This window comes from Ovis canadensis, chromosome 9 (genome assembly GCF_042477335.2).
Source record: "Ovis canadensis isolate MfBH-ARS-UI-01 breed Bighorn chromosome 9, ARS-UI_OviCan_v2, whole genome shotgun sequence".
NCBI lineage: Eukaryota > Metazoa > Chordata > Mammalia > Artiodactyla > Bovidae > Ovis > Ovis canadensis.
In genome coordinates this window covers 99,675,448-99,689,450 of record NC_091253.1, presented here as the reverse complement: position 1 = coordinate 99,689,450, position 14,003 = coordinate 99,675,448, and the positions used below count along the sequence as shown (strand labels likewise).

At 42.3% G+C, this 14,003-nt stretch overlaps 1 long non-coding RNA gene across 1 annotated transcript in view; it reads right to left on the bottom strand.

Annotated features, from left to right (window-relative positions):
* Positions 1–2,780: 2,780 nt before the first annotated feature.
* The window catches only part of LOC138445999 (uncharacterized), a 29,237-nt gene continuing 18,014 nt past the window's right edge, over positions 2,781–14,003 (bottom strand). Inside the window, exon 2 of the long non-coding RNA XR_011259083.1 lies at positions 2,781–3,020. This is a non-coding gene — a long non-coding RNA (uncharacterized lncRNA). The remainder of the gene's footprint in view (positions 3,021–14,003) is intronic.

The following is a 14,003-nucleotide window of genomic DNA, read 5'->3' as shown; positions in this document are numbered from 1 at the left end:
CCCTAAAATAAAGATGTTAGTAATAATATCTGCCTTACTGAGTTGCTCTTAGACCTAATGATTTAATATATACTTACGGCTTCCCTGGTGGCTCAGAGGTTAAAGTGTCTGCCTGCAATGCAGGAGACCTGGGTTTGATCCCTGGGTCACGAAGATCCCCTGGAGAAGGAAATGGCAACCCACTCCAGTATTCTTGCCTGGAGAATCCCATGGACAGAGGAGCCTGGTGGGCTACAGTCCACGGGGTCGCAAAGAGACAGGACTGAACGACTTCACACACTTGGTCTGACACATAGTGATACTATCTTTAGGTCAAAAGCACTAGTGAATGAACATATCATCTGAATCATTTATGCTTGTGGGATAATTGAGGATTCATTAGTCTATTAAGGGCTTCCCTTGTGGCTCAGATGGTAAAGAATCCACCTGCAATGCAGGAGACCTGGGTTCAGTCCCTGGATTGGGAAGATCCCCTGGAGAAGGGAACAGCTACCCACTCCAGTATTCTGGCCTGGAGAATTCCAGGGACTCTATAGTCCATGGGTTTGCAAAGAGTCGGACGCGACTGAGTGACTTTCACTCACTTCATTCACTCACTTCACTTCACTAGCCTATTAAATCCTCCAAGTTTTGCTTAACCTCTGATATCCAAGAAATCTTTTGATGCCTGCAAACAGCTCATCCTCAAAGCTAAGCAAGAATTGAAGGAAAGGGCAGCAGCTGTCTTCCCTCGGCTTCACTCAGGGAAGCCTGCACTGGACCAAAAAAATGAGAAGAAAGTCCAGTGGGGCTGGAAGCCTGAATTACTGGGCCGCCCCACAATCAGGCCAGAACAGTCAAAATAAGAGCAAACCGTGTGCTCCATAGGCACAGTCTGTCCCATGGGAAGGACGACGTGCAGGTGAAGCTTTTCCTTTCTCTGAATGCAAATATCCTCTAGTTTAAAGTCAGGTTTCTTAAATGAAAGGGAGGGAACAAAATGGAAGTCAGGAAAGCTTAGCTTAGATGTTTTTCTAAAAATGTTTTTTCTATTCCAAGGCCCCTTGTTTATTTGGCTGTCCCACAAGAGTGGTCCAGAGTGCACAGCGCTCTCAGGGGGCCCTATAGCGATGATGTTTGTGCAAAAATCACTTGATTCAGCCACTTCAAAGTTGGGAAGATGAGACCTCGCATTCCTGTAGCATTATTTTGGATTCAGGTATTATGTCTAGAATCCAAAGCATAGGACTGGAGCTATGGCACCTTTTTTTTTTTCTCTCTGATTTATGTGTCTAAAATCTGAAGTTGTTTCTCTACTAGAATGACTGGGCACCCTAAGTGTTTTCTGAATCACTGGAACAAGAACAAACTCTTCTCACCTTGCATTCCAGCAGCCCTTCTGCTTCTGAACTGTCAGTCTCTTTCGAATAAGAGCGTTTTGAGTCCATCTTCTGCAGACATTTAAGAGATCATCACGCTGGGGAGACTGCCACCCATGGGGAAACCAGCAGACCCTGCTTGCAGACCACTGTTCTGTTGGAAAATTCATTCGTGCAGCCGGCTTGTTGGCTTGACTTGGAGAAAGTGAAAGTCTCTCAGTCGCCTCCGACTCTTTGCAGCCCCATGGAATATGGTCCATGGAATTATCCAGGCAAAAAGACTAGAGTGGGTTGCCATTTCCTTCTCCAAGAGATCTTCCCAACCCAGGGATCCAACCCAGATCTCCCACATTATAGGCAGATTCTTCCCCAGCTGACCACCAGGAAAACCCTGGTGGACTTGGGGAAACCAGGGTAAAAATTCAGCTGGAGTCTCGGGGGGTTCATCTCTTTGCCCAGAGCTAATTTGGATGTAGATATTGTAGATGGCACATTAGTGCAGAATTGGTGTCCTGGGCTGGTGACGGCATTCATTATAGATACACAGAAGCACTTAGCATATATTATTAAAACTTTTAGCTTTGGGTACATGCCATATATATAATTCAAATGTTTTGCAAACTGATGACTTCATCGATAGAATCAAGTCCTTGAGAAATCTGTCTTGGCCATTTTACAGTTGACTTCGGCCCATTTGAGATGACAGCAGAGATCTTGTGCCTCCCTGAGCTTCCCACTCCTTACTGTCTTATATTCACTCAGCCTCACCTATTGGCATTCCTTTCTGATTCCGGAAACAACACCTTTGTTAATAAAGTCTATAGAGATGGTTTATTTTTGCTCTTAGCATCAAAAAAAAATTTTTTTAAGCCAGAAGAAATTTGACTTACTGTGTTAGATGTTGTTCCCCGATAGCTCAGTTGGTAAAGAATCCGCCTGCAATGCGGGAGACCCCGGTTCAATCCCTGGGCTGGGAAGATCCCCTGGAGAAGGGACAGGTGACCCACTCCAGTGTTCTGGCCTGGAGAATTCCATGGACTGTTGAGTCCATGGGGTTGCAAAGAGTTGGATATGACTGAGCGACTGTCACTTTCACTCACTTTCTCAGCTATGGTAGCACTAAAGCTGGGAGTTTGTAAAGGCTGTGCAATGAGTGAAGCAGGCGTCTCGGGGGGAAGCCAGATGCCCTGCTCCGGCCTGCCCAGGGAAGGTCGATCATATTGCTGCCTGGCCTTGGTTTGCTGCTCCACAGGTTAAAATCAGTGAGGTTCAGCAGCACAGAGAGTGAACGCGAAGGGAGCGGGGTTGGAGACAGGGAAGGCACAAAAAGAGACTGGGCGTGAGTAGGCAGCAAGTTCAACGCAAGAATAATTTGTTCCTTCCAGGGAGAAGCAAAAAAAAAACAAAAAAAACCCTTTAGTAGTAATGAACTTCGTTTTATTGAGGAGTGTCTATGACTGCGAGGAGACGGAGTGTGTGGGCTGTAACCGAGGCAACGAGTGGGCAGCACTTCAGCAGTTTGGAGATTTATGGTGAGATTTGGAAAGCGCTCATCTTCTCATCTGAGTCTCCTCCACCCGCATCTATCACACCTGATGCTGTCATTGCGAGCTCAGCCTCGGGTCAGGCAGAGGAGGCCTGGCTGGCAGTAGAAGAATCTAGCTTTATTCACCATCAGTTCACCAGGAAAGGGGACATGAAGCAAGAAAAGAAAGAAAATATGAGAAAAGTAAAGTAGGACATGCAAAAAAAAAAAAAAATTAAGCCTATTTTTAGGCACACACAAATTATTTACTAATCTGCATTACAAAGACCAGATATCCTTGAGCCTGTGAGACAATACATATTCAGTCCTTTGTACCCTAAGCCTGTGCTCCAGCAGGAAACGCCACCTACTCTGGATCTGATGTCTCAGCTGCCCTTATCATTAGATGATGGAAACTTAAAGAAAAAGACCTCCTACTAAATGTGCTCAGTAAAAAATAATTTCTTGTTGAGAAAAAAAAATTAGCTAAGCATATCAAATTAGCAGAGCACATGAAGTTTACTTATTTGTAACATCCTGAATAAGAAGTGACCAAGCTCTCATTTATTCGACTAGGAACTTCTGTGAAAAGAATTAAGGCCCAATATTAGTTAATTAATATAATTAATTTCTAAATTTTCATTGACCAACATACAGAAGGTCCCTGCACTAGCAGTCTGTTCAAACTAGCCAATTCCTCGGGTTCGTTAGTCTTCTAGAGAGCCGTAATCAGACTCTGTGTCTATAAGCCACTCCACAATGCCCCATTTATTTTTATTTTGTACTGAATTAATATTTTAAAGCTAGAACTTTAACATACAACAGAGGCTCTTCTAAATTATCTCTGAAAGATTACTTTGGTGAATACTAATAAGGGCTGATGTTTGAAAGATACAGTTTCTACCAATCTGCAGACCTCATGCCACGAAATTTCATATTGACTTTTATGTCTCTTGGACTGCAAGGAGATCCAACCAGTCCATTCTGAAGGAGATCAACCCTGGAATTTCTTTGGCAGGAATGATGCTAAAGCTGAAACTCCAGTACTTTGGCCACCTCATGCGAAGAGTTGACTCATTGGAAAAGACTCTGATGCTGGGAGGGATTGGGGGCAGGAGGAGAAGGGGACGACAGAGGATGAGATGGCTGGATGGCATCACTGACTCGATGGACGTGAGTGTGAGTGAACTCCGGGAGATGGTGATGGACAGGGAGGCCTGGCGTGCTGCAATTCATGGGGTCGCAAAGAGTCGGACACGACTGAGCGACTGAATTAAATTGAAATTGAATTGAGAGCTACAAATACCAGCAAACATATCTGAAATACAGGAATTATTTTATTGGCATTCTTGTATTTTTTTAGCATGTTAATATCAGAAGTGGCAGGAAGATCTTAAAAAGCAGGTCATTTGAAATTGATGACTTCCATGTTTATTGTCTCTCTCCTCGCCCAAAACAGTGGTTTAAACGTTCTTGTTTTTCAGGAAACAGATGCTAAGCTTTATTAAGAAGGTATTTGTAAGCTTTAGTGCCTTGTCTTATTTTTCCACTCATTATAAATTGACATTTTCTCACAGGAGTCCCCATTACAACGCAAATTTTTGAACCATTTTTTTTTTAACTTCACATTCATTATGAAAAATTGAAAGCTTTATTTCTGGTAATGTTTATTTCACCCATATTTTAAGTAGGAAATTTTTGTTTTTCTGTCTACCACTAGTTGACAAACCACAGTAGAGATTTTTCACTATCATTTCATGCTAATTAATCAGGTTAACATGGAGTGATAGTGAAAAACCATCTCTCTTGTTTCTCTGTAGCCTATTTTTTAGTATCTGCTGCTGCTGATGCTAAGTCGCTTCAGTTGTGTCCGACTCTGTGCAACCCCATAGACGGCAGCCCACCAGGCTCCTCTGTCCCTGGGATTCTCCAGGCAAGAGTACTGGAGCGGAGTGCCATTTCCTTCTCCAATGCATGAAAGTGAAAAGTGAAAGTGAAGTCGCTCAGTCGTATCTGACTCTTAGTGACCCCATGGACTGCAGCCTACCAGGCTCCTCCATCTGGATTTTCCAGGCAAAAGTACTGGAGTGGGGTGCCATTGCCTTCTCAGATCTTTTTGAATCTATTAGCTATTAATTATTCCTGTGATCTATTCCAAACTTACCATGTCCCAGGAATAATGTATTTAATAATAAATTTCAAAATAAACCACAAAATCAAAATCTCCCTTTTTTATCCTAAAATTCCACCTCTTTCAACTCGTCTCAAGCAGGAGAGAAAAGTATAGATAAAACAGGATGGAGTGAAGTATTTCCTATTCAAGATCTGACCCTCCACTGTATAAATTACCATCATAGGCATCCATGGGTTTCATACTGCTCTAGACTGCGTGCCTGTGTTCCCCTGAAATCTACTTGTTAAACTCTAATGTGATGGTGTTAGGAGGTGGGTCTTTGAAAGGTAATCAGACCATGAGGGTGAGGCTCTCCTGAACGGAATTAGTGTCCTTCTAACAGAGTCTTCAGAGAGCTCTCTTGCCCTTCCTGCCATGTAAGGTCACAGGAGTTGGCAGCTGTCTATGAACAGAGGCACACTGTCACCAAACATCAAGTCTCCAGGTGCCTTAATCTTGGACTGACAGCCTCCTGAACTCTAAGGGATGATTTCCTATTGCTCATAAGTCACCCAGTCTGTGGTATTCTGTCATAACAGCCCAAGTGAACTAAGACATACTTGCTTTAGGGTTAGAGTCTATTGAGGATGAACTGAAAGAGAAAGGCACTCAGTCATGTCTGACTCTTTGCAAACCCATGGACTATATATAGCCCACCAGGCTCCTCTGTCCATGCAATTCTCCAGGCAAGAATACAGAAGTGGATTGCCATTTCCTTCTCCAGGGTATCTTCCTGACTCAAGGATCGAACCTGGGTCTCCTACATTGCAGGCAGATTCCTTATGTCTGAGCCAGCAGAGCTGAAGAGTTTGACAATTCTACTGGGTGACAGAGTCTAGCCAGTTTTGAGGCTGCAAAATCATATCTTGAAAAAGGAAATAAGTGCATCACATCCCAAACCAAACTTGTCTTTCTTATGCTTTGCAAAACAGTGTGGTGCTTTTCCATACTGTGTTATTCATCCATGTTTGATGTGTTCTAATTATTTCCATTAGCTAACTTTCAGTTTACAATTCCTATCATAAGATTAAGAACCAAAGATTTCTGTTTCTAGTAAACAGCAGAATAAATTTATACGAAACTCTTACTGGAGGTTCAGTGGTAAAGAATCAGTAGTGAGGTGGATGAACCTATACAATTGACACAAATACTTCTGACTGTCTCCTCTCCTGAGTCCAAATTTACTGAGTTCAGCAAATGCTCAAGGCACAAGAAGCTTGTCTTTGGTTCCCATTTTCCTTTAGATGTCAGCTTAACAATCTCTATTTTGTTTAATATTTTTATCTTTTAAGAATATTGCAAAACAAAATACTTACAGTATTTTACTTGTTTCTAGCAAGTTGTTTAACTCCTAAGGCATTAACTTTTGTGACCAACTCTTTTGTGACGTCAGACTGTGTAGCTGGCTCACTATTATACAGAGTGAAGCAAGCCAGAAAGAGAAAAGGAAATATTGTATATTGACACATATATAATGGAATCTAGAAAAATGGTACTAGTGAGCCCAGGTACAGAAAAGAAATGGAGATGCAGACGGAGAGGATGGACTTGTGGACACAGTGGGCAAAGCGGAGGCTAGGAGAAACTGACAAAGTGTTATTGACATATATACGCCGGCATGCGTAGAACAGATAGCTAGTGGAGAACCTGCCTGGTGCTCTGTGACGGTCTGGAGGGGTGGGATGGCGTGGGGAGGCTCAGGGGGAAGGGGACACATGCACGCATGCATGATTACGACGGAATCACTTTGATTTGCGGCAGAGACCCCCTGAGCAGCATAAAGCAACTATCCTCCAACTTTAAAAGTTAGGGCCAAGAGTCCACTAGCAGTGGTAAGTTTACAAGGAGACCCTCCTCTCATTAAACTGGGTGCTGTGGGGCTCATCCCAGGGTAAAAACTAATCAAAAATAAGTCCCCTACCCCACCCCACATGCATCGCTCAGGAGACTGTAGGGAAGGCTACAGCCACAACACTGTAAATAGAAAAGATCAGAGGGCAGAGAAAGTCCCTGAGAAGCTGTGGTCACCACAACCATATCTGGGGACGGCTCAAAGTTTGGATTACATTATTTGGGCAGCCTGTCAGTGTCAAGCCACAAACTTGATTGGTGGCCTTACCAAACTGGTAGTGTTTGTGAGGTCTGCAGGAGGAAATGCAGATTGTCTCTGCAAGAAGGCACCTTAATCTTAGGCCTCAAAGAATCACGAAAAAGTAACTTTTCAAGAAATATTGAGAAGTCCACAGTAAAACTAATAAGATAAAAATACCCAAAAATAAGGCACCATGGAAAATAATCTGCAGAAAGATAAAATTACAGAACAGACCCCAAAATATTTGAGATATTGAAATGATGAAATACAGAAATAAAACAAATATGCATACTCTGCTTAAAGATATTAATATTGAAGACAGCTTGAAAATATCTGTAAGAAAGAAAAACTATAAAAATAAACCTAGAAAATGTGAAAAAGAATGAAAGAAATAGTATAAAAGAAACATAAAAGACAGATATAATAACTTAGTTGAGGGGTGAAGAGAAAAAGATTTAGTGAATTGGAAAATATACCAGAAAGCTGGCCAGTGTGCAGAGACAAAAAGTTGGAAAACATGGTAGAGAGTTAAGAGATGGATAGAAGAGCTGCTGCTGCTGCTGCTAAGTCGCTTCAGTCGTGTTCGACTCTGTGCGACTCCAAAGACGGCAGCCCACCAGGGTCCTCTGTCCCTGGGATTCTCCAGGCAAGAACACTGGAGTGGGTTGCCATTTCCTTCTCCAAGGGGATAGAAGAGCTAACGTACTTTTAATCACAGTTCCAAAAGGGGACTGATTCAGAAAAGTAAAGAGGACAGCAGTACTAATTAGAGGTGATAATTAAAGGTAATAATTAAGGTAATAGCTGATCATTTTACAGAACTCAGCAAAATAGACTCAATAAATGAGATCACATTTATGTAATGTCATCATGAAACTGCAAAACACCAAAGAAAATGCAGCTCTTTTAAAACAGCTGCAGGGAAAAAAGCAGATTATCAAAAGAACGGTACAGAAATAAGCTTTTCCTTTTCATGTTTCGCTTACTTTTTTTTAACATGGCTACCAGAAAATTTTAAATCACACGTGCAGCTCACCTCATCTTTCTTTGGACAGAGCTGCTACAGACCAACATGTAACCCATCCTAAGATCCCAGCAGTGCTTTAGAATAGTATCAGGCAAGCTTGCAGCAGGCATGACCTCCAGCAAATTCTTTAACCTACCTGAGACTCAGTTTCTGTCTTTAAGAGGCTATAGGTGCAAATATTACCCCCACCAGCATTTGTTATGACTGTCAAGTCGGACATGTGAGCACAGGCTCAGAGATACATAATGTGGGACACATTCTGTTTTATGGGCTGCCCTGAAAGAAACCCCACACCACAGCTCACCTACTACCACCTTCCTTAATCTGTCCCTGAGCTGGAGCCGAGTGTAAGTTAAGGTGAAAATGGAACTTTCTGGATGACCAGAGATAAGCTTGCCTAACAGGATCCATTGTACTGAGCAGGATGCCAGAACCACTGCTGAGTTAAGAGGGCAAGTTAACCTGCCTTCACAAATACCCATCTTCAGCTGTAAGAAATCCAATGCCTGATTTGTTCTTACTGCAGTGTGCTAGTATCAAGTATAAAAAATCTTACTCAAAAATGCAAGGTTTTAAGAGCAGCAATAGATGTGTAGATAAAGAGATGTGGTATGTATAGATGGTGGAATGCTACTCAGTAAAAGAAAAAAAAAATAAAGTTTTGCCATTTGCAGCATCATGAATGGACCTGGAAGGTATTATGCTAAGTGAAATAAGTCAGAGAAGAAGAAAAAATGCAGTGTGATATCACTTACATGTGGAATCTAAAAATGTACAGCAAAAAAAGAAGCAGACTCACAGATGTAGAGAGCAAACTGGTGGTTTTCAGAGGAGGGGAGTTGGAGGGCAATGTAGGGACAGGAGAGCAGGAAGCACCAGCTATGCGGTGTGAAACAGGCTTGAAGATGTATTGCCCAATATGGCAAATACAGCCGATATTTTATAATAACTGTAAATGGAAAGTAACCTTTAAAAAATTGCATTAAAAAGAGAAATATAAAAAAACATTTTGAAGAACATAAAGAGATATACCATGCCATTCTAGCAAAACACATGGTAGATGTAGCTACATTAATATTAGACAAAATTTGCTCTTGAGTATGAACATTACCAGGAATAAAGTCAATTCACATTGATAAATGATTCAATTTTTCACAAAGATGCCACCGTGTTTAAATTGGTAAGCAAATAATGAAATAGTTTCAAAGTGCAGAAATCAAATCCTGACAGAAAACACAAGGAAAGCTAGATACATATGCAACCGGAGCCTGAGAAGTTTGTTGTTGTCATTAGAGGGCTTTCCCCTCCGATATTGTGCAGGTATAACTCTTTCTGTTTTAATGTGGGTCAGTTTTTACAGTCTTTATTGAATTTGGTGCAGTATTATTCTGTGCTATGTTTTGATATTTTGGTCACGAGGCACGTGGGATTCTAACTCTCTGATCAGGGGTCGAACCCTCACCCCCTGCATTAGCGGGCAAAGTCTTAAACGCTAGACCGCCAGGGAAACCCCACAGGTGTAATTCTAATACAACAAACTGCTTCCTTCTTGATGTACACGTCGATGAGATTTTATAGATGGACACAGGATATTTGCATCTCCCCAAAACGTTTCTGATGCCCGTTCATAGTTTATCTCCTCATTGACTCCAGTCTCAGGCAACCTTTAATCTGCTCTTTAGTCACTATAGATTAGTTTACATTTCTAGGATTTATATTACTGGATCATACAGTCTGTCGCGTTTCCTGTCTTGCTTCTTTCACTCAGGATAATTCTCTTACGAGCCAGGCCTATTGTCACGTGTATCAGGAGGCAGTTTTTATAAGACCTATACGCCTCTGTTTGGGTGCACCGCAATTTGTTTACTCATTCACCTGTGGATAGACACTGGGGTTGGTTTAATCTTTTGCACCCTCAAAGCTTCCCTTCCCAGAAAACATTGAGACTGTGATTGGGAAGATGCATAACAGACTTCCAGCATGTTTGTAATGTTCTGTTACTCATAAAACAGTTCAGTTCAGTTCAGTTCAGTAGCTCAGTCATGTCCGACTCTTTGTGACCCCATGAATCGCAGCACGCCAGGCCTCCCTGTCCATCACCAACTCCCGGAGTTCACTCAAACTCACATCCATTGAGTTGGTGATGTCATCCAGCCATCTCATTCTGGGTTGTCCCCTTCTCCTCCAGCCCCCAATACCTCCCAGCATCAGAGTCTTTTCCAATGAGTCAACTTTTCGCATGAGGTGGCCAAAGTACTGGAGTTTCAGCTTTAGCATCAGTCTTTCCAAAGAACACCCAGGACTCATCTCCTTTAGAATGGACTGGTCGGATCTCCTTGCAGTCCAAGGAATTCTCAAGAGTCTTCTCCAACACCACAGTTCAAAAGTATCAATTCTTTGGTGCTCAGCTTTCTTCACAGTCCAACTCTCACATCCATACATGACCAGTGGAAAAACCATAGCCTTGACTAGATGGACCTTAGTCAGCAAAGTAATGTCTCTGCTTTTGAATATGCTATCTAGGATGGTCATAATTTTTCTTCCAAGGAGTAAGCATCTTTTAATTTTATGGCTGCAGTCACCATCTGCAGTGATTTTGGAGCCCCAAAAAACAAAAGTCTGACACTGTTTCCACTGTTTCCCCATCTATTTCCCATGCAGTGATGGGACCAGATGCCATGATCTTCGTTTTCTGAATGTTGAGCTTTAAGCCAACTTTTTCACTCTCCTCTTTCACTTTCATCAAGAGGCTCTTTAGCTCCTCTTCACTTTCTGCCATAAGGGTGATGTCATCTGCATATCTGAGGTGATTGATATTTCTCCCGGCAATCTTGATTCCAGTTTGTGCTTCTTCCAGTCCAGCGTTTCTCATGATGTAGTCTGCATAGAGTACATCACGACCCAGATAATTACAATGATGTGATCACTAATCTAGAGCCAGACATCCTGGAATGTGAAGTCAAGTGGGCCTTAGAAAACATCACTACGAACAAAGCTAGTGGAGGTGATGGAATTCCAGTTGAGCTGTTTCAAATCCTGAAAGATAATGCTGTGAAAGTGCTGCACTCAATATGCCAGCAAATTTGGAAAACTCAGCAGTGGCCACAGGACTGGAAAAGGTCAGTTTTCTTTCCAATCCCAAAGCAAGGCAATGCCAAAGAATGCTCAAACTACCGCACAATCGCACTCATCTCACATGCTAGTAAAGTCATGCTCAAAATCCTCCAAGCCAGGCTTCAGCAATACGTGAACAGTGAACTTCCTGATGTTCAAGCTGGTTTTAGAAAAGGCAGAGGAACCAGAGATCAAATGGCCAACATCCGCTGGATCATGCAAAAAGCAAGAGAGTTTCAGAAAAACATCTATTTCTGCTTTATTGACTATGTCAAAGCCTTTGACTGTGTGAATCACAGTAAACTGTGGAAAATTCTGAAAGAGATGGGAAATACCAGACCACCTTACCTGCCTCTTGAGAAATCTGTATGCAGGTCAGGAAGTAACAGTTAGAACTGGACATGGAACAACAGACTGGTTCCAAATAGGAAAAGGAGTACATCAAGGCTGTATATTGTCACCCTGCTTATTTAACTTCTATGCAGAGTACATCATGAGAAACACTGGACTGGAAGAAACACAAGCTGGAATCAAGATTGCTGGGAGAAATATCAATAACCTCAGATGTGCAGATGACACCACCCTTATGGCAGAAAGTGAAGAGGAGCTAAAAAGCCTCTTGATGAAAGTGAAAGAGGAGAGTGAAAAAGTTGGCTTAAAGCTCAACATTCAGAAAACGAAGATCATGGCATCTGGTCCCATCACTTCATGGCAAATAGATGGGGAAAGAGTAGAAACAGTGTCAGACTTTATTTCTTTGGGCTCCAAAATCACTGTAGATGGTGATTGCTGCCATGAAATTAAAAGACGCTTACTCCTTGGAAGAAAAGTTATGACCAACCTAGATAGCATATTCAAAAGCAGAGACATTACTTTGCTGACTAAGGTCCATTTAGTCAAGGCTATGGTTTTTCCTGTGGTCATGTATGGATGTGAGAGTTGGACTGTGAAGAAGGTTGAGGGCCGAAGAATTGATGCGTTTGAACTGTGGTGTTGGAGAAGACTCTTGAGAGTCCCTTGGACTGCAAGGAGATCCAACCAGTCCATTCTGAAGGAGATCAGCCCTGGGATTTCTTTGGAAGGAATGATGCTAAAGCTGAAGCTCCAGTACTTTGGCCACCTCATGCGAAGAGTTGACTCACTGGAAAAGACTCTGATGCTGGGAGAGATTGGGGGCAGGAGGAGAAGGGGACGACCCAGGATGAGATGGCTGGATGGCATCTCCGACTCGATGGACATGAGTCTGAGTGAACTCCGGGAGTTGGTGATGGACAGGGAGGCCTGGTGTGCTGCAATTCATGGGGTCGCAAAGAGTCGGACACGACTGAGCGACTGAACGGAACTGAAACAGGTTGACAATATACAGCCTTAACGTACCCCCTCTCCTATTTGAAACCAGTCTGTTGTTCCATGTCCAGTTCTAACTGTTGCTTCCTGACCTGCCTACAGGTTTCTCAAGAGGCAGGTTAGGTGGTCTGGTATTCCCATTTCTTTCAGAATTTTCCACAGTTTATTGTGATTCACACATCAAAGGCTTTGGCATAGTCAATAAAGCAGAAATAGATGTTTTTCTGAAACTCTCTTGCTTTTTTCATGATCCAGCGGATGTTGGCAATTTGATCTCGGGTTCCTCTGCCTTTTCTAAAACCAGCTTGAACATCAGGAAGCTCATGGTTCACGTATTGCTGAAGCCTGGCTTGGAGAATTTTGAGCATTACTTTACTAGCGTGTGAGATGAGAGCAATTGTGTGGTAGTCTGAGCATTCTTTGGCATTGCCTTTCTTTGGGATTGGAATGAAATCTGACCTTTTCCAGTCCTGTGGCCACTGCTGAGTTTTCCAAACTTGCTGGCATATTGAGTGCAGCACTTTGACAGCATCATCTTTCAGGATTTGAAACAGCTCAACTGGAATTCCATCACCTGCATTAGCTTTGTTCATAGTGATGTTTTCTAAGGCCCACTTGACTTCACATTCCAGGATGTCTGGCTCTAGGTGAGTGATCACACCATCGTGATTATCTGTATCATGAAGATCTTTTTTGTACAGTTCTTCTGTGTGTTCTTGCCACCTCTTCTTAATATCTTCTGCTTCAGTTAGGTCCATACCATTTCTGTCCTTTATCGAGCCCATCTTTGCATGAAATATTCCCTTGGTATCTCTAATTTTCTTGAAGAGATCTCTAGTCTTTCCCATTCTCTTCTTTTCCTCTATTTCTTTGCATTGATCGCTAAGAAAGGCTTTCTTATCTCTTCTTGTTATTCTTTGGAACTCTATATTCAGATGCTTATATCTTTCCTTTTCTCCTTTGCTTTTCACTTCTCTTCTTTTCACAGCTATTTGTAAGGTCTCCCCAGACAGCCATTTTGCTTTTTTGCATTTCTTTTCCCATGGGGATGGTCTTGATCCCTGTCTCCTATACAATGTCATGAACCTCATCCCGTAGTTCATCAGGCACTGTATCAGATCTAGTCCCTTAAATCTATTTCTCACTTCCACTGTATAATCATAAGGGATTTGATTTAGGTCATACCTGAATGGTCTAGTAGTTTTCTCTACTTTCTTCAATTTAAGTCTGAATTTGGCAATAAGGAGCTCATGATCTGAGCCACAGTCAGCTCCCAGTCTTATTTTGCTGACTGTATAGAGCTTCTCCATCTTTGGCTGCAAAGAATATAATCAACCTCATTACGGTGTTGACCGTCTGGTGATGTC